The sequence below is a fragment of the Triturus cristatus genome, chromosome 7 (genome assembly GCF_964204655.1).
Source record: "Triturus cristatus chromosome 7, aTriCri1.1, whole genome shotgun sequence".
Taxonomy (NCBI): Eukaryota; Metazoa; Chordata; class Amphibia; order Caudata; family Salamandridae; genus Triturus; species Triturus cristatus.
Genome location: NC_140590.1, coordinates 1,158,581,247 through 1,158,601,528, shown reverse-complemented (window position 1 = coordinate 1,158,601,528; position 20,282 = coordinate 1,158,581,247). Strand labels below are relative to the sequence as shown.

The 20,282-nt window shown below is 47.7% G+C and overlaps 1 protein-coding gene across 1 annotated transcript in view; it reads right to left on the bottom strand.

Moving 5' to 3' along the window:
- The window catches only part of LOC146811315 (uncharacterized), a 1,339,659-nt gene that overhangs the window by 1,287,776 nt on the left and 31,601 nt on the right, over positions 1-20,282 (bottom strand). The gene's annotated exons all lie outside the window — the stretch shown is intronic.

Sequence of the window (20,282 nt, the reverse complement as noted above, 5' to 3'; positions counted from 1 at the left end):
TGGAAATCTCAGCCTGGGCTGAGGTAGACCACAATGCCCATTTAAGAATGTTAGGCATCCCTGAGAGAGTGGATGAGACCCTGAGGGCCTCACCTCCACCCCAGGAGAAATTAAGGGGAGTGAAGCCTGAAACTATGGATCACTCCACACAAACAGAGAGCATAGGGGGTGAGGAACAGTCCTCCCCCCACCAGACTAAAGGTAAGGGTCAGCTTTCTAAGGGAACTGCCCCTGCCCCTTGTGAAGTAACTGCCCCAGAAGTGGTCAGGCCTGCCCTGGCCACAACTCTGATGGCAGGGGATCCTTCCAAGGTGGCACCCAGTCTGGAGCAGGTACCCTGCCCCTCTCTACCCTGCCTCAGTCAGCCCAGGGCTGCAGAGGTCAGGGAGGTCAGTGGACCCTTAATGGGCCCCTGTCCAGAGGAACCCCCTCATCAGCAGATTAGGGACACCCAGCAGAGTAGTTCTAGCCAGGTGAATATTCCTCTACAAACTGAGGGATCCCCTTTACCCCTAGGTACAGGTACCCCCCAGATGGACTTTGTTGGGCACAGGGAAACCTGGGGCATAGTTGCCCCAAACATTCCAATGCCCTCCACTACTCCAACCAGAGGGACCCAACCCCCACCTGTAGGCAGCCAGAGGTTGACCCTTAGGGCCAGATATGACACAGTCATGGACAGAAAGGCTTCCATGGTGACCAGTGTGCTGAGGAAGTTGAGACCACCCCAAATAGGGCCTCACTTCCACACTCAGACACCCCACCAGCCTACTTCTGTACCAGAAAACAATACAGGTAATTTCCCTAGACTTTGGAGAAACTCCAAAACCCCTTGGGGTAGGATTTCCCAAGTGGACCATGAGACAGGGAGCAACCATGCTAGTGCAGGTTCTTCCTTATATGGCCACTCAGGAAATAAAGGCGTAACTGGGCAAGGTTAGCCTTATCTCCTTTCGTTGGGGGGGGGGGGGGGGGGGGGGGTTATGTAGGAAGGTGGAATCTGACTATATGGTTGCCCCCACTTTTTTCCTGGTGTTTGAATGGTTTTTGACTAGTCTGGCTGGGATCCTGCTATCCAGGACCCCAGCCTATCTGCTTACTCCCTTAAATGATTGGTGTGCATATTAGATGCACTAGTGATTGGATACTGTGGTACCTTATGAGCCCCTAGTATATGGCACCTTAGGTACCTAGGGCATTGGTACTTCACAGGCCTACCAGGGGCTGCAGCATGTATTATGCCACCCCTGGGAAGCACTCACAATCTGACACCACAGGCCTGCTACTGCAGCCTGTGTGAGGTAGTGTTAGCACTCCTCACTGAGGTATAGGTTCCTATATCTCACCATACACACACATATAAACCTATCAGTCACCCCTATGGTAGGCCCTATCAATCCCAAGGGCAGGGTGCTTGGTTTACTATGTGAGGGGGTGCTTCTGCCTGAGCAGGACCCCTCTGCAGCTGGCAGAGTCTATTCTCTGCTGCTGTTTGTGGATGCGGTTAAACCATATACTCTTAAGTGCATTATAACCTCGCGGTAAATGCTAACTTTGGAATGACTGCATCAAAACATGTCGTGTTTGGTGTCAAACAACTTGGAATCCTACCCCCACACCAGTAACTGGTGTGGGAGTAGGATCCCACCCTTCTAGAGGGGACGACATGTACACACTGTACTACACGGTAGAAATCATCTAGAGCCCTGGCATCACAAAATGGATGCCACCAGCACAGACACCGGGCTGCCCTCCTGCTGCTGACCGAAACTCGCAGTGGAGGGAGCCCAACAAAGGGTTTCCTGTCACAGGGAGGTGTCACCACCTCCCAGACAGGATTTAGTGTATTGGAGCTGGGTGGGTGCACTCTTAGAGTGCTTTGAAGTCCTGCACTGGGGGAGCAGTAGGCTCCTCTGTGCATTTGCAAGCTCAAACCGCTTCAGGGGCTACCTGCCCCTGCTCTGGCGTGAAACTCGACAAAGGGAAGTGGGTGTAACCACCCACTACCCTGACCCTCCTAGAGGAGTGGTCATAGAGCTAGTCCCTCCCATCTTTTCACTATAAGATACCACACATTGCCAATGCAATTTAGATTACACCTGGACGACGCTCTACTAAGAAGAATCCTGGCCCTTCGACGTTCCACTATCTCTGGAAGACTGAAGAATCTCCCTTGGAGTCAAGGAGTGACTCCCCTGCTTGGCAGGCACCAAAACTCTCTACAACAGTTGCACACTTTACCGCTCCGCCGGAGCCCGAAGTCCCTGCGTCCCCTGAAGTAGATTTCCTGACCTCTCGACAGCCATTTTGAGTCCCCAGTGAAGCTGTGGCACCTGGACCCCACGAGTGACGAGGAACAGCAATACCAGGGAACCGTGCACTGATTTCGAGTGCAAGCCCTAAACTACGTCCAACGAAGTTGTGCTTTGGACCACTTATTGTCCAAGTCCCTAGCAGGTCTAGTACCGAATTTCAGTGGCCTACCCCGTCCCGAGTGACCGTGGGCTGTTGTTAAACTTTTCCTGCAAAGGCGTCTTTGCGGTTGCTTGCCCTTTGGCTAGTAACTCACCTGAAGACCTCCACATCGATTTCAAGGGCTCGCCTGATTGCTCTGGGCCTGCCCTCACTTACCCTTGCTGGGTAAGTCCATCAGACCTTGCTGGTCTGCACTATTGCCAATCTTCGCTCTACACAAGACTTGCGGGTGCCAAAGCTTGTTGGCTCCAATCCGGATGCCGACACCGTCGACAGCTGCAGACGTTGTGGGACCTCCCGAATCCAGCGGCTGGTCATCGTTGAGCCTTCCTGGACCTCGTGAGCGAAGAGACAAAACACCATCATTGACCTGAAGAGACGCGACAGCTGTGGTCATCCATCTCGCTGGCTACCGGTCACTGGCAAGTGACTCTGAACTCTGTCCCCTCAATTTCTAGGTCTTCTGCAACTCCAATCCATCGTTGGATTCGAACGGACACCTCTCCAGTCGTCACAAGCAGCAAGTCTTCAAGGATCTCCATTGAAAACAGCATCGCGACCCGACACCAAAGGACACCTATGCACCCGGCTTCCCTGGGTGAGGTAACTCGTGCACTCCGGTGCCCAAGTGTGTGTTGGCTCTCGAAATACTTACCCTGTAAGTTTCTTGCTTGTTGACTTTTGCGAAGTGCCCTAGAACTGTAAAATACAAACCGCGACATTTGCCATTGAAACGCATTGAAACCCCGCGTGTGTGTTTAGACACTGCACGCGTCTCCTGTGGGCTGATTACTTACCTGCTAACACTGCAGAAGTGAAGCCCCAGCGATTCCCAAGGCCCTAGGCCTCTTACTTTTGCAAGTCGAGTTTGTTAAACCACTGTTTTAGTATATGGTCTGGTACGCCTCTAGGGCTACAGCCATATTTGTGCTTAATTTATTGAGAACTGTTGATCTTTTGAATGTTTACCTGGCTCTAATCTCATAAAGAGATTAGTAGAGTATATTTAGAAATAAATACATATATATTTGATATATATACCTGTGTGGTGTCTTTTCATTTGGTAATTCAAGAGATTATAAGGTAAAACAAGCTGCTTTACATTCCTCAGAGACTTAGCCTGAAGGCTGCTCTCCACAGCTACCACTAGGATAGCTTTCTTTAAAAGGTTGTCTTTAAACCTATCTACCAAGAGTCGAATTGGACTGGTGCAAGGTGGCCACTATAACTAGTGACCAGCATATGCCAGGCCAACTTCTCACACTCGGCCACTAACTTTTTAATGTTTGCTTTTATTTCGCGATACAAGGCTTCTGCTCCTGCCATGGCCATTCTGGAAACCCAAAGCAGCCCTGGTAAATTTTGTTAGAACAGTTGGTACAGTGCGCACCAAGTGCAGCGAGTGAACCTGACCACTACAAAGGGAGCTTTGGGGGGATCTCCCCCCCCCCCCATGAAAATTAGGGAACAATGGTGCATTCCACATACATTTGGTATTATATATTGAATTGTATTACCTTTTAAAGCATAGTAAATGATGACCTAACTGTGTACCAGGATACAACGATCTATGTTTGGGCTCTTCAATGAGTCCCTCACGATCACCCTCCAACAGTGCCTCTTATCTCTCCATAGCCCCTCTGTCACATGTATTGCATTTGTTTTATAGCACTTCTCATACCACTGTAGGGCAGAGCAATGAATCATACATGTGTAAATCAGTGTATAGAAAATGTTACATAAGGCAAAGGGGACTTCAAGGTGTAGGATTCACATGTCATCTATAATGGTAGGCATTTTTTTCAGTGTTTGGTCTGGAGAAGCAAAAACACAGTGGTTAGCATTGACGTTAATAATAAGAATTTATTTCTACCCAAAGAAACCTTTATTATCAGCATCAGGATAATGAAAGACTGAGAGAAAGCATAACTTACTAAATTGTACCATGCTGTTTGAACGCAGCTCTTTGGTGGCAGTTCAAAGCTCACTGTGCTAGTTTACAATTCTAACTAATGAACTGCACAGTAACAACAGAAGCTCTGTGACAAAAGCAGTAACCCACTGAGCTATGCACATAAAATATAGTTTTTTTTAATGCATAGTTCACTTTCTTAGCAGCAGGCATATTAAACCTTTGCGCTTCCTTAGAGAAGGTTAAGTTGCAACTAGACAAAACTCTCATCTCTCTCCAGCAGTTACATTAATCACTGGAGTTATCTTGACACTTACATTGTTGCTTTGAAAACTGCTGATTATACAAGGAACTTTGCAGGGCTTTTAAAACTGCTGCCTTCGGACCCCTGGAAATGTGTCACAGACCCCAGTGTGTGAACCACTACTCTTTATAATCCATATCTTGGTGCAGCCACTGCACAATATGCTGAGAACTTATAGTAAAGATCAGGCACACGGTAGCAAGACAGCAAGGTTCAATTACGCGACCTCACACAAGCACAACCACTTGTACCGAAACATTTCAAGCTTCCTTTACATACACAACATCATTACCCCTTGGGCAGCAGCAGTGAAGGGAAGGCTGACAGAAGAGGGTGAGATGGAGAGAGTAAAGGTTGAGGTTGAGTGAGAGGAGGTTGAGGTAGTAAGTGGTGAAAGTGAAGTTGAGAGAGGGGAGGGAGATATGTAGGAGTGTGAGCGGCAAAGAGGAGAGTGAGGCAAAGAGAAGGAGGGTAGTGAGGTGAGAGAGAGTGCAAGTGGTGAGGTGGCGAGAAGGCGGAGGTGGGTGTTGAAAAGAGAGCGCCAGGGAAGGAAGAGAGTGAAGGGTGAGGTGCAGTGCTTAATCTGTTAAATAAAGAGTGCTGGTGCAAGAAGCTCTGCTCAGAAGCCTACGGCCAGTGCAATTAAACATCAGCACATCAAATGGCAAGGCTGGTAGTATTAAATCCACCTCTTCCTCTTTAAGCCACTACCAGACACTCTAAGCCCCTTTAATTCATTCTTGCAGGTTCCTGCTTTCATCCTTTGAGACAGTTGTTCCATCTTTTGCTTTTTCGTCATTCCGATATGTGAGTTTTTTGCTCTCTGTTAATATCTGATGAAGAAAAATAAGTGTCAGGCCCCAAAAATAAGTGTTGGTGAGAGAGATGCATGAGGTAGAGGCAGAAGGATGACAGAAATGGGGCTCAATGAGAGGATGACCATGTTGGGGGGGGGAGAGAACAAGGCTCAATGAGAGGATGACCATGTTTGGGGAGGGCGGAAGGCCAGGTCAGGAAGAGAGGAGAAAGAAAAGGGTGAGGCAATGAAAGAGGAGTGAGAGGTGAAGAGATAAGAAAATGAGGCAGGAGGATGCAGAGGGCGAGAAGAGCAGGGTATAGTGGTGAGAAAGGAGGATGAGGTAGAGAAAGAGGAAGATGAGGCTGAAAGCAAGGCAAGTGTGGTGGCAAGTAAGGAGTGTGAGGTACAGAGAAAGGATGGTGAGGCAGAGAGTGCAGAAAAAAAGCACTTGGTGACAAATCCCTAGAAACAGAGTTAAAACTAGTAAGCACGAACCTCATAGTAGGTAAAGTATGCCACTTACCCCCCTACAATACCATCCAGCATGTCAAGACCCAGCTCACAGACACCTGTGTTAGGCAACTCCATTTATCTTCATAGTCCAACTATGCTTCTCCATGGCCCTCACAGATACCAATTCCTGGAGCCGGGCCTGCTACACAACCAGGGCAGTGGCAAAAAAGTACTAGTCTTGTGTTTTGGATCTATCCGAGGTTTTGGCTAATGGCCTGATCCGGGCATGTGCACTAACTAACACCATAATGAAGATAGTAGTCTGATAAAGCATGACGAGAGCGCAGAGAGTAGAATGTTCCATCAGTGCTCTTCATCGGCTGTCCCCATATTAGCTGTGCTGAGACTGTTCTGTTGGCCATAGATGTCCACATGGGGGCTAGGCCATGACAGCTACCTTTGAGCAAAGGCTTTCGGCTCCATGAACCTGTAAACTGTAGTGAAGGCCAGGAAGAAATGGCGGCTAGGTGCCAGGCGACAGAGTGCAGGCAAGATGGCAAATGAGCTGCGAACATACCTAGACAGGTGTGTGGCTTAACGAGGGTGCATGATCAAGGTGAGATAAACTCCTCGCCACTGTGAAGCCTGACTTTCCCCTACCATTGCCACCAGGAGATTGAGGTGGTCGAGAGACGAATAACTGTTGCAGGGTCCCCAGCAGTGCTTGGTTTGTAAAAGAATAAGGAATCAAAGTTCCCTAAGAAGCCTGCAGCCGGCACTATCGAAGCTCTGGATGCTGAATACCGAAGCCAGGTGGTCTTGATTCCACGTCATGCCTCTTTAATGCACTACTTGACACACAGCCCCTTTATCCCACTCTTTTGGGTTTCTGCGTTCTCACTTTGGTGCATTGCTTGCGTCTGTCTCTTCCTCCTTCTCATACTCTAGTGTTTTTGCACTGCCTTGTTCTGGGTAAAAGTCTGATGAGGAAAAATAAGTTCTAGCAGCTAAAATGAGAGCCGGGTGACCCCATCTGTACCCAGCTCAAATTAGGAGTGTCACAAAGGCGGGGTGGAGCGCAGGCTGTGAGAAGAGGAGAGGTGGGGAGAGGAGTATGCTTGTTTTAAGGAGGAATGAGCGGAAAGGATAGCATCAAAAATCACCATGGTCAGCTTACATGCATGAGCAGTGTCAGTGCTAGGTATGGGTAGTGCGGGTATCTTCCCAGGGCCCTGCACTCAACCCACGAACATGGGACTCTGCACCACAGTCAGCCTGCAGCGTCCCACATTTATTCCTCTCTACGCCAATCCTCTGGTGCCCTCTCACCAACCAATTGAGAGCGATGTGTGTCTCTTTGCAATTGGATCCAGGGGAGGTGGTCCCCTCCCCTGGGCCTCACACCTGTGGGGTAGCACTGCGATGCCCCTGGGCCTAAATGCAACGAAACACATTCTGCAGGTTTGTCCTGCAATCAGGGCTCTTGTCCCACTTCCCTCATAGAGGCACTGCGGGAAGGTGTGGCTGGTGGTAATTGGCAAAATGGGCATTGCCCTTCCACCCCTAGGAGAGAGGCAATAAGAGAATTTAAAAAAACTAAGCAGCTGAAAAGAATATACTACTTGTAGGCTGCTCTCTTAGTTTTAATGTGGCAACTAAGATACACTTTGCAGACGCCCTGCTACTGCTGCGCTTGTGCCTGCTGGGCGAGGTATTCTTCGACCTGCAGGCACAAGGTACAGCAGGACATCATGGCAGAGGGTATGCCGAGTTTACAAAGCCACAGATGTGGCTCCTTTTGGGGGCACTTACACAATGGCCCTGAAAGGAGTTCACTGAACTCCATTCATTTCAATGGCAGGAGGTGCGGCAGGCTGAGAGGGAGAACGAGGTAGGGGGGGGCAACAATTAAACCGTAATCACAAAAGGGGGTGGGCTGCAGGACGGATGCAGCTGGCTTCTCTCTTTGTAGGAGAGTAGGATCTGCTTCTATAGTTACCCCCACTTTTTGCTGATGTTTCACTGTTTTCGACTTAGTCTGACTGGGATCCTGCTAATCAGGACACCAGTCTATCTGCTTTCTCTCTAAATTGATTGCATGTACTTTAGGTATACTCCAGATTGGATTCTGGGGTACCCTTATAAGTCCCTAGTATATGGTATACTATGTACCTAGGGCATAGGTACCCCAAAGGCCTCTCAGGGGCTGCAGAATGTATTATGCCACCCCTGGGAGACCATTCAAAATGACAACACAGGTCTGCTACAGCAGGCTGTGTAAGGTGGTGCATGCACCCCTTACTAAGATGTAGGTTCACTATATCTATCCTTATCACTGCACATATAAACCTATCAGTCACCCTTATTGCAGGCCTTATCAATCCTGAATGTAGGGTGCTGGGTTTTATGTGAGAGGGTGCCCATGCATGAGCAGAGCCCCTCTGCAGCCTTCGGAACCTCTATTCCGGGGTTATTTGTGATGCATCCATACCACATATACTTAAGTGCATTATAACATCGCGGTAAATGCTAACTTTAAAATGGCTGCATGGAAACATGTCGTGTTTGGTGTCAAACACCGTGGAATCATACCTCCACACCAGTAACTGGTGTGGGAGGTATGATTCCACCCTACTAGAGAGAGAAATATGACAGTACTGGTACACCCAGTACCAGCTTTACAAACCCTGGCATCACAAAATGGATGCTGCCAGCCACAGACATGAGTCTGCCCTCCTGCTGCTGGACGAAACTCCGGCAGGGGACGGCTGGACAATAGGTTTCCTGTCACAGGGAGGTGTGACCACCTCCCAGACAGGCTTTAGTGTATTGGGGCTGGGTGATGTCTGCACTGGGGGCACATTTGGTGTCCCTGTGCATAGTCCAGCTCAAACCGGTTGCAGGGGCTATCAGCCCCTGCTCTGGTGTGAAACTGGACAAAGGACATGGTTGTAAACACCCCTCTGTCCTGACCTTCCCATAGGTGGGTCCCCAGAGTTTGTCCCACCCCTTCCTTGGGTATAAAGTAGGAACCCCTGGCTACAGGACTTTAGATTTACCTGGACTAAACTCTGCTACTGAAACCAAGTACTTCAAATATCTACACTACAGTGGATGACCAAAGAATCTCCCTTTGAGTAAAGGAGTTACTCCCCTGCAAGAAAGGCACCTGAAACGCATCTGACTGGTTTGCATCTACGCAGCTCCTGAAGGACTCCGAAGATTTTGCAACACAGGAGGTGGGTTCCTAAGCTTTCCTGAGGCTGACCAGTGCTCTCAGCAAATCTGAGACCCGCAGCACTCGTGGGGACCGTGCAACCCGTACCCCTGGACACCGTGCACATTTGCATCAGTATATTCTTTTTGGCAATCCCTGCGGCTGTGCTTTGGGCTACTTGTAGTCCAGACCCCAAGCAGTAATTCCCCCAAAGATTACTGGCCTACACTCCACGAGTGTCCCGTGGGCTGGTATTTTGTGATTCCTCTTGAGGTCCTTTCGCGATCCCTGGTCCGTCGGCCTGTGGGTCCCTGAAAAGGGAACTTTAACTTTCAGTGGGCTTTTCTGGTTGCTCCAGACATGCCCTGACTCTCCATTGCATAGGGAGTCCCCAGGACCTTGCTGGTCCACACCTAAGCATCTTTTTTCTTACCGCGTGGGTTGCAGTTGCCAAGGCTTGTTGGTCTCCAATCTGAACACTGACCCCCCCAGCACTCGACATCCTTTGTGGGACAGCTCACCTGTGGACTTTGCTCATCGTCGCCGTCTCCTGGTCCCCGTGGCTGCAGAGTCAAGCTTCACCTCATCGCACCTGAAACAACCGACGTTGGTGGGCATTGGTCTATCGTGCCCCTGGTCACTGTGAAGTGACCCAGACTTTGTCCCCTCTGCTTTCAGGTTCTTCTCAGCTCTGATCCAGGCTTCGATCACACCGGACACTTCTTCTCTTCCCGGCAGCAGCACTTTGCAGCATCACGCCATTGAAAACAACAAAGAATTCCGACACCATTTGACACCTATGCACCCGGCTTCCCTGGGTTAGGTAACACAAGTACTCCGGTGCTCACATTTGTGCTGGCCTTAGAACCTTCTAAGTTTGAAAGGGTTTGCTCAAAGTCCTCTCCTAAGTGTCTTTAAAATTCCAACCGCAACTTTCCCATAGGATTGTACGGAACTCGTCCCCCGTGGGTCCCGTGTGTCACTACCTTGGGTGGTTCCTTGGGGTCCCAGCGATTCTACGTGCTCTAGGCACTCTGTCTAGTCAAGTCGTGGTTGTTATACCACTTTTAGTATATGGTTTGGTCTCCCCCTGGACCCTCCTGTGTATTGTGCTATTTACTGTCGTTCTAGTGCTTTAATATTGTGTACCTTGTTCTCTAATCTCATAAAGTGGTTAGTAGAGAGTGTTTGGAAATAAATACATATATTTTATATATACCTTGTGTGGTTCTCCTTTCATTTGGTCATTCAGGAGGTTATAATGTGGTAAACCAAGCTGCTTTACATTCCTTCAAGACTTAGCCTGAAGGCTGCTCTCCATAGCTACCACTAGGATAGCTTTTAATAAAGGTTGTCTTTAACCTAATCATCAATAAGGGTCGTTTGGACTGGTGCAAGGTGCCCACTATAACTAGTGGACAGCATATATCAGGCCAACTTCTCACACTCTTCATTTCTCTTGTGCTTTCTACTTTCACTTTTGAAGGATAACTTCACAATCTCTGTGCACATGTACGTTTTCAGGTCTAGCCTGAGCCAGCGCGCAAGCGCTGCTCTGCGAAGAGCTGTGGTAGTTCAGTACGGAGAGAAGCTTCGCCCATTCCCCCGCCCCAAATTTTTAATTGGCTTGTGTGTTTGTCCTTTGTAAATGCTGTCTACTGATTCGCTATGAGGTTTGTTAGTCCCTCCTTATTACGGTCAGGTCGTCATTTGTATCCTCCCATGGCTACTGGCCCCTTTACTTAGATTCTTATTCGGTAAGCACTATATTCTTTATTGAGTTTGTCCTACTTGAGGCAGGACAACATGCTTTGTTTACATTGAGTGTGCTGTGCGCGCTTTCACTTTCAGACTTTCCAGGACACTCGTGACCCTCGTTTTTTCAAGGGGAGACTGTACTGTCCTCTTTCTATTTTCAGCGGGGCAAAGCAACCGACCCGGGACTGCTTTCAGGTACGAGTTTTTAATATTAGGGCCCACACAGCTTTAGTAGATGGCACTGGGCACTCTTTGTCCCCCGCTGGACACACAGTCCAGCTCAGTGGGGAGGGCGCGTTGGGTCTGGAGGCGGCAAGTCGTGGGTTGTAGCAGTGAGTTCACCCCTTTGGGGGCCGTGCCGCTGCCCTCTGTTGGTGCTCGTCTGGTCGGTTGCTCCGGTCTCCTGACTGAGCTGGACGAGGCTGTGCGGGTCTTCGTTCGGGCCTGGGATGGGGATAGCAGTCCGGGATGTGTGGCTGGAGGGTCCAGCTATGTTGGGGTTTGGCCCCCCTCTCACTTTCAGTTTTAGCATGTGGTTTGACATGCACAGGGGGCGTGGCATTCGAGTATCGGCTGGTGCACCTTTGCCCCTACAGGCCAAGGCACTGCAAGGAGAGGGGTATTTGCTTGCCCCAGAGGTCCCGTGGATTCCCCCCCCCCACCCTTGCAGGAATAGGACTGGGTGGCGCGGGAGAGGAGGCAGCAGGATTCCCAGGTGTCCAGGTTTCCAGCAGTTGCTAGACATTGCTGTGCCTGGGTTCCGAGGGGTCTCGTGTTTGCCATCGGTGCCATGGAACGGGAGCCAGGCTTGTGCATTCGCTCAGGCAGAGGCTCGGGATTTCCCCGCTCAGCCACCTTTCGGTTTTCTGCAGTCTTCCCACAGTGTGCTCATACGGGATCAAATTGAGAACGGATGGGGCGCCGTATAGAAAGTTAGGGTGGCTTGGGTTCCCTTTCTAGCAGGAAGGAGGCCGGGTGACTAGTGTATGTCGCAGAAAGCCCGCCACAGGCTGATTTTCTGGCCTAAGGACCACCATTGCACAAGGTCAGAAGTGATCGGGAGCTGTCAACAACTAGGGTCCACCCTGGTTGTAAAACCCCGTTATTTGGTGAGGTGGCGTGACTGCGAGCAAACATAATACTGTCAGGAAGACAGAGAGCATTCAGTGATCTCTGTAAGACCTTGTAGCTCCAGCGGCTAGATTTGGCCCCCAGCCACGACTACCCTGGCAAAACCGGACAGCCTAATGACGAAGATCGCCCCTTTCCCTCGACCCTGGTACCTGGTTGAATTTGTTGTACAACATGCTATTACCTGAACTAGGGCTATTTTGTATTGTTTCAAGAGCAGGTCAGCCAGACACTCAGTGGTATCTATTTGAGCAGTGGGTGTATTTGGTGTGAAAGTCCCTCACTTATTGCAAGTTCCTAGGGGTTATTAAACATGTTTCTTGTTCTTTTTTGTGTAGTACACAACCGTTTCTGTTACTGATTAGATGAGCAGGTGCAGCATTGGGTCCTCTATAGGATCGGAGGTCAGCTGGCATGAAAGTTGTGTTTGGTTTGCTTCTACTGGAATATTTAGAGTAGTCTAGTGACACCTGATGGATACACCGGCATGCGCTGGGATGGAGGTACAATACCGCGATTTTTGCCTCTTCTCCTTTCCTGCTGCTGGTTTACTTATGGTGCTGCTTATTTGTATGTAGGGCCTGAGTTGCCACCTTCAAAACACATGCAGTATGCGGTAGGGGTGGGTGGAATTTGCGTAATCGCGCTATGCAAAGCTCCGCAAAACGGTAAAAAATCTCCACGAGCACGCAAAAGTTCCGCGAACATGCGGAATTGCTTGTTCTGCCCGTTCGCCATGCTTTTTTCTTGTTCGCGAACGCTGTTTGCATGCTCGGGGAGAAATATCTCACGAACACGCAATTTGAAATGGCGAACAAGCGAAAAATTCCGCGAAGCCACAGATCGCAGAATTTTGGCAATTCCGCGTTCTCCGCAGAACACGAAATTACCCAAATTCCAGTAGTATACGGTAGCATGTTGCGTAGTGTTGGTTACAGAGTTAGCAGTGAGTGTGGGGTCCTTTGGATGGCTCTTGCACCCTAGGTGGCCCGCTGTCTGGCCGGCTAGCTTGTTTTCCTGGAGTGTGACGTAACTATTGGCTATGGCCACCACATATTGCACGATTTGTCCGCTTTGGTTTGTGAAGGTGCCTTGCAGCACAGGTTTTGTGATGCTGCATTCGGGCGCAACAGATTTTACTCGTTGGCTTCGCCGTGGAAGAAAGGAAGTTGCCAGCCACAGGGTTACAGCAGTGGATTTGAAAAGGAATGTGGTTGGGCTAATTACTGTTTTGGTAAAGATGGCTGGGATTGGGATGGAGTGTCGGTTGTTTTCCTCCCCATATTCCTCTGACTCATCATATCCTAGTGGGTAGCTGTTGACGGTAAGATTCACTGTCGCCTGTTCTGTCAGTCCAAACTTTGGGCGGAGTACCAAGGAACCTTTTTCTTCCAGTGTTAGTGTCTGCTTAAAAATACACTGTGAAGAATACTTGGTTGTCCCCGTTGGGCCTAGCTGTGGAATGGACTCGCCCAATGTCGGGTTAGACCCTGATTCACACACTATCACCCTAATTACTTGCATGCGCTATATCACAGGCTAACCGTGCCAGGTATTGGTGTCAATTTTACTTTTACAGCTTGAGAATAATAACTAGAAACTTGTACTTGACTGTTGCCAGATGGATAAGGGGCCGTGTTGCTTTGCAAATGCGATGAGATGTCCAGCCTGTTAGTGGCTATTAGGGAAAATCAGAATGTGTCTGAGGCGGGCAGCGCTGTAGGCGAGATGGGACCATCCACAAAGTGAGCAATCCCAAGGGTGTTCAAAAGCAACCCCATGCATCACAGGCATAAAGGCATTCAGGAAGGCTACTACATTTAAGCCTAAGGGGTCTTGTTCCCTCCAACGTACTCACAGGCTAGGAGACATCACCGCCACCCCCACGGTTTGAGTTGTCCTGCACAGGGCTGGACGGGGTTTCCAAATCAGGCTCGGACTCTCGGACCTCGTGCTTCCGTTGCAACCTAAAGTGGGGTCGGGAAACACAAGTGAATAAGGGTCTATGTTTAATATGTATTTGCGGTTTGAACGTTTACCACGTTATTGCTGGGGGGTCGAGTCCAGTCTTAGGGCCGTAGGACCTTTCCCAGGTTTGCTGAGCCAGGTAAAGAAGCCAAACTTGTATGTGCAGCACCTAAAACAACCAATGGGCTGTACCATGGTGTTGCTGCAGGCGGGCTTGAGTGTACAATTCTATGGCTTCTCTCGCAACATGGTAGTAGGTCAATAGTGAGGTTGATGTGTTCAGGGCTCATCGTGAATTGTTTTAATACTGTCAATAAGCCCTGTTTTGGAAGTAATTCTTTGGGTTTCCATAGCGGGCTGTTCCATTGCTGAAGTCTAGGGCACTGGTCCGTGGTTTTGTTTACCATGCACCACCTTTAAACTTAGCAGAGATTCACAGCCCAAGCACACCCAGTTTCAAAAAATTTCAGACAGTGTAACAGAAGCATAACTGGATGTATAGGCACACTGTGCGTATGTAGATTAGCACACGTAAGCGTTTGTGAATTAGTCCAACCATCTTCAGTAATCTCCTTGGGTAGGAGTAAACTACGTCATATCTTAAGGAACAAAGTGTAAATTCACAGCAACATTTTTTTAAATGTATTCTTGTAGGATTCCTGAAAATCAAGTAGTAAATACAAATCCACTCGTTGTGTCTGTTTTTGTGCATAAGAAAATTATCTCTTTCCAATAAGAACTCCCCCCACACACACAACACATTGCACAGTTGCACACCCAACAATTTTGGTGGGAGCTCCCAACCTATTCACACTCTGGGAGGGGAATTAATATTTCCCACGAGAGGATTAAATCTCCAGCCATATTGAGGGTCAGGAAAACGTTTGTACGTACCTGGGAGTAAATATATATCAATGTCAAAAGTGGATTTACATGTGCAAACGAAGCTGATGTGTGCCAGTAGCTTCGTGAATCTGGCATGAGTAATTTTGGGACTCAAGTCCATAGTGTTTTAATTACATCCTTACAAGAGCAAAAACTAAACCTTTGCTCTGGGGATATGCACAGGTTTATAATGCTTGTTCCATATAGCACACATGGTTTAGTATTGCGACTAAGCGTGGTATCAAATTCAACTTCTTTAATAAATAATATTTTAATCTAAAATAATATTGTACTATAAATGGTAATTTGTCCCTGAAATATAGTTTAGCATTGGCATTGGAGGTTTGGGCCTTGTAGAAAGCTCTTCGAAAGAATGATGAAGTGTGACGCTTCAAATAGTGAAGATTTCAGGAAAGCTTTATTTCCAAAGCAGAGAGACCCACGACATGTCCATTACAGTAATCAGTTCAGAATGACAAATTGCACAACAAACATTCTAGATCATAGAATACTGAAAACAGCAAGTTTCACAATCATTTAAAGACACACATGAAATACAAATGAATACTACTCACTACAGGCCTCTTATGAAAAGTACAGTTGTTCAACTGTGAAGGTGATGCTTTTTTTTTAACTATTAGTGTAATTTGTGGTTCCAGATTTTATCTTTCTGAAATCAATGGAGTCCCACCACCAAAGCCTTGGAAGCCCTAGGCGAGTCCGCCATGTTTATCTATCCAGCATGGTATTTACAGGTTGTGGTTTGCAGTCCAGGGCAGCCCTTGCTGTTCAGAAGCCCAGCAATGTGCTTGTTATGCAGCCAAATCTCCGGAGGGTAATGGGAAAGCCTTGAGAAGAGCTCATTGAGAGCAAGGAAAGGCTGAATCCGCGTTTAAAAATCACCTCTATTTTCCATCACGTGGCATAGTGAATAGAGCTGCCAACTTTGGAACCTGGGGACCCAGGATTGAGTACTGGCTTCAGCGCTTGGATCAACATCGTGTGATTCTGTACAAATCACATAATTTCCATGTGTCTAAAATAAAAAAAGTTAAAATATATTTGTTTAATTCCCACTTGATGTACACAAGCTCCCAACCCCATGTAATATGCAGTGTCCCTTTGTTTCCCAGCTAGGTTTCTGCTATATAAATATAAGTGCACTGAGGCAATACATTGTTAATTATATTTCATTTAACACTTCTCTATCCCCCTTCCCTGTTTGTTATAGCATGCATGTAATGCCAAAGTTAATAAACAGGTGTGTGTGTATTCATAGTTATCTTGATTTATGATAGTTTTACTCATATTAAACCTTCTAAACATTTGATTGGTGGTGATTGTTAGAGAAATGGGACTGGCTGAACTATTTTTAGGTCCAGCCTAGCGGCACCGCGCTTGCGTAGACTGCTGTAGTAGGGTATGGGAGAGAAGCCGCGCCCACTCTCAGCCCATATTCTTCATTAGCTTGTCATTGCCTTTCGTAAATGCTGCCTTCAGATTTTTTAATAGGATTGGTAGTCCTTCCTTAGTAAGGGCTTGTCTTCATTTGTAACCTCCCATTGCTACTGGCCCTTTTACTTCAGATGTTACACGGGACCTGTTATTCAGTCTGTAAGCTCTATTTACTTTATTCAGTGTATCTTACTGCAGGCCAGACATGCACTGCTTCAGCTGAAATGCTTGTGTCTTTTTAAGCAGCACGGCGGCCCCCGTAACACGGCGCCTGCTTTCAATCACTTTAACCCTGCATTATCTCGTGTTTGTTTCAACTACCCGCCCTCCAAGTAAAATGGATTTAGAAATGATTAGCAAATTAAGTCATGTGAAAACCAGGTAGCACATAATATTGTGCTAATGGGCTGAAGCTGACAACAGCACATCTGTGTTACATGTCATCTGCACTGAGCCACCTGACGGGTTGTTTTCAAAAGCGTGTTTTATTAACAACAACACCAACAATACCACCACCACCAATACCACCACCACCATCAATACCACCACCAATACCACCACCACCAATACCACCATCAATCCAATACCACCTATACCAATACAACCGCCAATACCAATACCACCACCAATACCACCAACACCACCACCAATACCACCAATACCACCACCACCAATACCACCACCAATACCACCACCAACAATCCAATATGACCAATACCGTCACCAATACCAATACCACCACCACCACCACCAACACCAATACCACCACTATCAACACCACCACCATCAATACCACCACCAATATCATCACCACCAATACCACCACCACCAACACCACACCACCTATACCACTACCAATGCCACCACCACCACCAATTCCACCACCACCAATACCACCACCATCACAAATATCACCACCAGTACCAATACCACCACCACCACCAATACCAGTACCACCACCACCACCAATACAAATACCGCCACCACCAATACCACCACCACCAACACCACACCACCTATACCACTACCAATGCCACCACCACCACCAATTCCACCACCACCACCAATACCACCACCATCACAAATACCACCACCAGTACCAATACCACCACCACCACCAATACCACCACCAATATCAGTACCACCACCACCAATACCAATACCACCACCACCATTACCGCCACCAATACCACCACCACCACTACCAGTACCACCACCACCAATACCACCACCAATACCACCACCACCAATAACAATACCGCCACCAATACCACCACCACCAGTACCAGCACCACCACCACCAATACTACCACCACCAATACCACGACCACCATCAGTACCACCACCAATACCACCACCAATACCTATACCAATACCACTACCACCAATACCACCAACACCACCAATACCACCACCACCAATTCCACCACCACCACCAATACCACCACCATCACAAATACCACCACCAGTACCAATACCACCACCACCACCAATACCACCACCAATACCAGTACCACCACCACCACTACCACCACCACCAATACCAATACCGCCACCACCAATACCGCCACCAATACCACCACCACCAACAGCACACCACCTATACCACTACCAATGCCACCACCACCACCAATTCCACCACCACCAATACCACCACCATCACAAATACCACCACCAGTACCAATACCACCACCACCACCAATACCACCACCAATGTCAGTACCACCACCACCAATACCACCACCACCAATACCAATACCGCCACCACCAATACCGCCACCAATACCACCACCACCACTACCAGTACCACCACCACCAATACCACCACCAATACCACCACCACCAATAACAATACTGCCACCAATACCACCACCACCAGTACCAGCACCACCACCACCAATACTACCACCACCAATACCACGACCACCATCAATACCACCACCAATACCACCACCAATACCTATACCAATACCACTACCACCAATACCACCAACACCACCAATACCACCACCACCAATCCAATACCACTGCCAATACCATCACCACCAATACCACAACCACCACCAATACCACCACCACCAATACCACCACCACCACCACCTACACTATTACCAATGCCATCACCACCAATCCCCCCACCACCACCAATACCACCACCATCACCACCAAAACCAATAGCACCACCAATACCACCACCATCACCAATACCACCACCACTACAAACACCACCACCAATACCAACATTACCACCACCAATACCACCACCACCTCCAATACCCCACCACCACCAATACCACCATCACAAATACCAATACCACCACCAATACCACCACCACCAATACCAGTACCACCACCACCAATACCACCACCACCAATGCCACCACCACCAATACCACCAAAACAAATACCTTCACCACCAATACCAGCACCACTAATACCACGACCACCAATACCACCACCAATACCAATACCACCACCACCAATACCAATACCACCACCTCATCGCCTCTCACTCACTAGTAATAGCAGGAGCACTTTACAAGGCCCGAGCTGCAGCCGAGACCATCCCTTCATGCCTGCCATAAAGCACAGCCCGCCCTGCACCAGGAGGTGAAGCCAGGGCCCTACTACAGCTGGGGTGCATTTTCTTAGGCCAAAGATAGCAATTACATTACGCAATGCCATACTGCACACTCAAATCACGGAGAGGGCAGGAAATAGCCCCCCCCCGCTCTTCATTCTGAACCGCGACAGTGTAATCACAGAGCGAAAGGTGTTGGAGTGCTTTGTTAGTGTTTATAGCTCAGATCATATGTAACTCTCACTTCACACTTTGTATCTGTATAATTTACAACACGGACACATCTTCTTCACTGCACTATTTATCACCACTTTGAAGATGTCGCAGGCCGGTCACTTGCTCTGATATTTACAATCTAACAAGCGGTCGAGAAGGCCCTTTATTGCAATGCAATAGGTCTCGCATTTGCGAGAGTTTAAGCTATTAGGATTGTAAATGACAATGCCTTTTATCTATGTTTTAAAACCCAAAACATAAATAAAAGGCATTGTCATTTACAATGCCAATAGCTTAAACCTGTGCGTATGCAAGACCTATTGCATTGCAAATGCTGATTTTACGTAGCCAAAGGTATTGGAACGCATTACATTATTTTTTATAACAAAACAGACCCAATCTGATAAGTACAGAGATATTTGAGAGCTAACCTCTTCACAACCACCCCCAATTATCTAAATTCATGGGGTGGATTCCTGATTTACCAAGATCTGTACTATTTTTAAATTTTTTTTTGCAAGAACCCTCAGCTGATCAAGTAATCACTATTTTCAAATGTGAAAAAAAATAATATTTTTTATTCACAAAAATATAACATCCCACACCGTGACAGTTAGTGGAGAAAAAAGTGTAGAACAAGGAAGCACCTCACGTGCGCAACACCTTAGCGCGCTGAAACTGGTTAAATCCTCACCAGTACTGCCACGTTTCTCATCATAGGTTGCCACCTTGTTCAAAGAAAACTGGATAACTGAACCAACAAAATTCATGAAAAAACAAAAGGTGAAGAAAAAACGTGAAAGTTACACACCAAAGTCCTGATTTAAAATTGATAAAGAGCCATGACTACCACAATTTTATTCTCTGCTCATGGATCAATTCAAAAGTAAAAAGTGCTGTATTTCAACAGACACAAAGCCAATAAGCCGACATGTTTCATTGCCTCACATTTACGGCAATTTCTTCAGGGCAGCAGGACTTCATTCACCTTGTCAGCATATTTCGTGCTGAACTATTTGTGACTACAAAACATAAAAACAGCAAAGGGTTCTGGCAGTTACTCACTGAGTGCCAGGACACAATCACACTTGATCCATAATCTTCCAGTTATATATATATAAAAAGCAT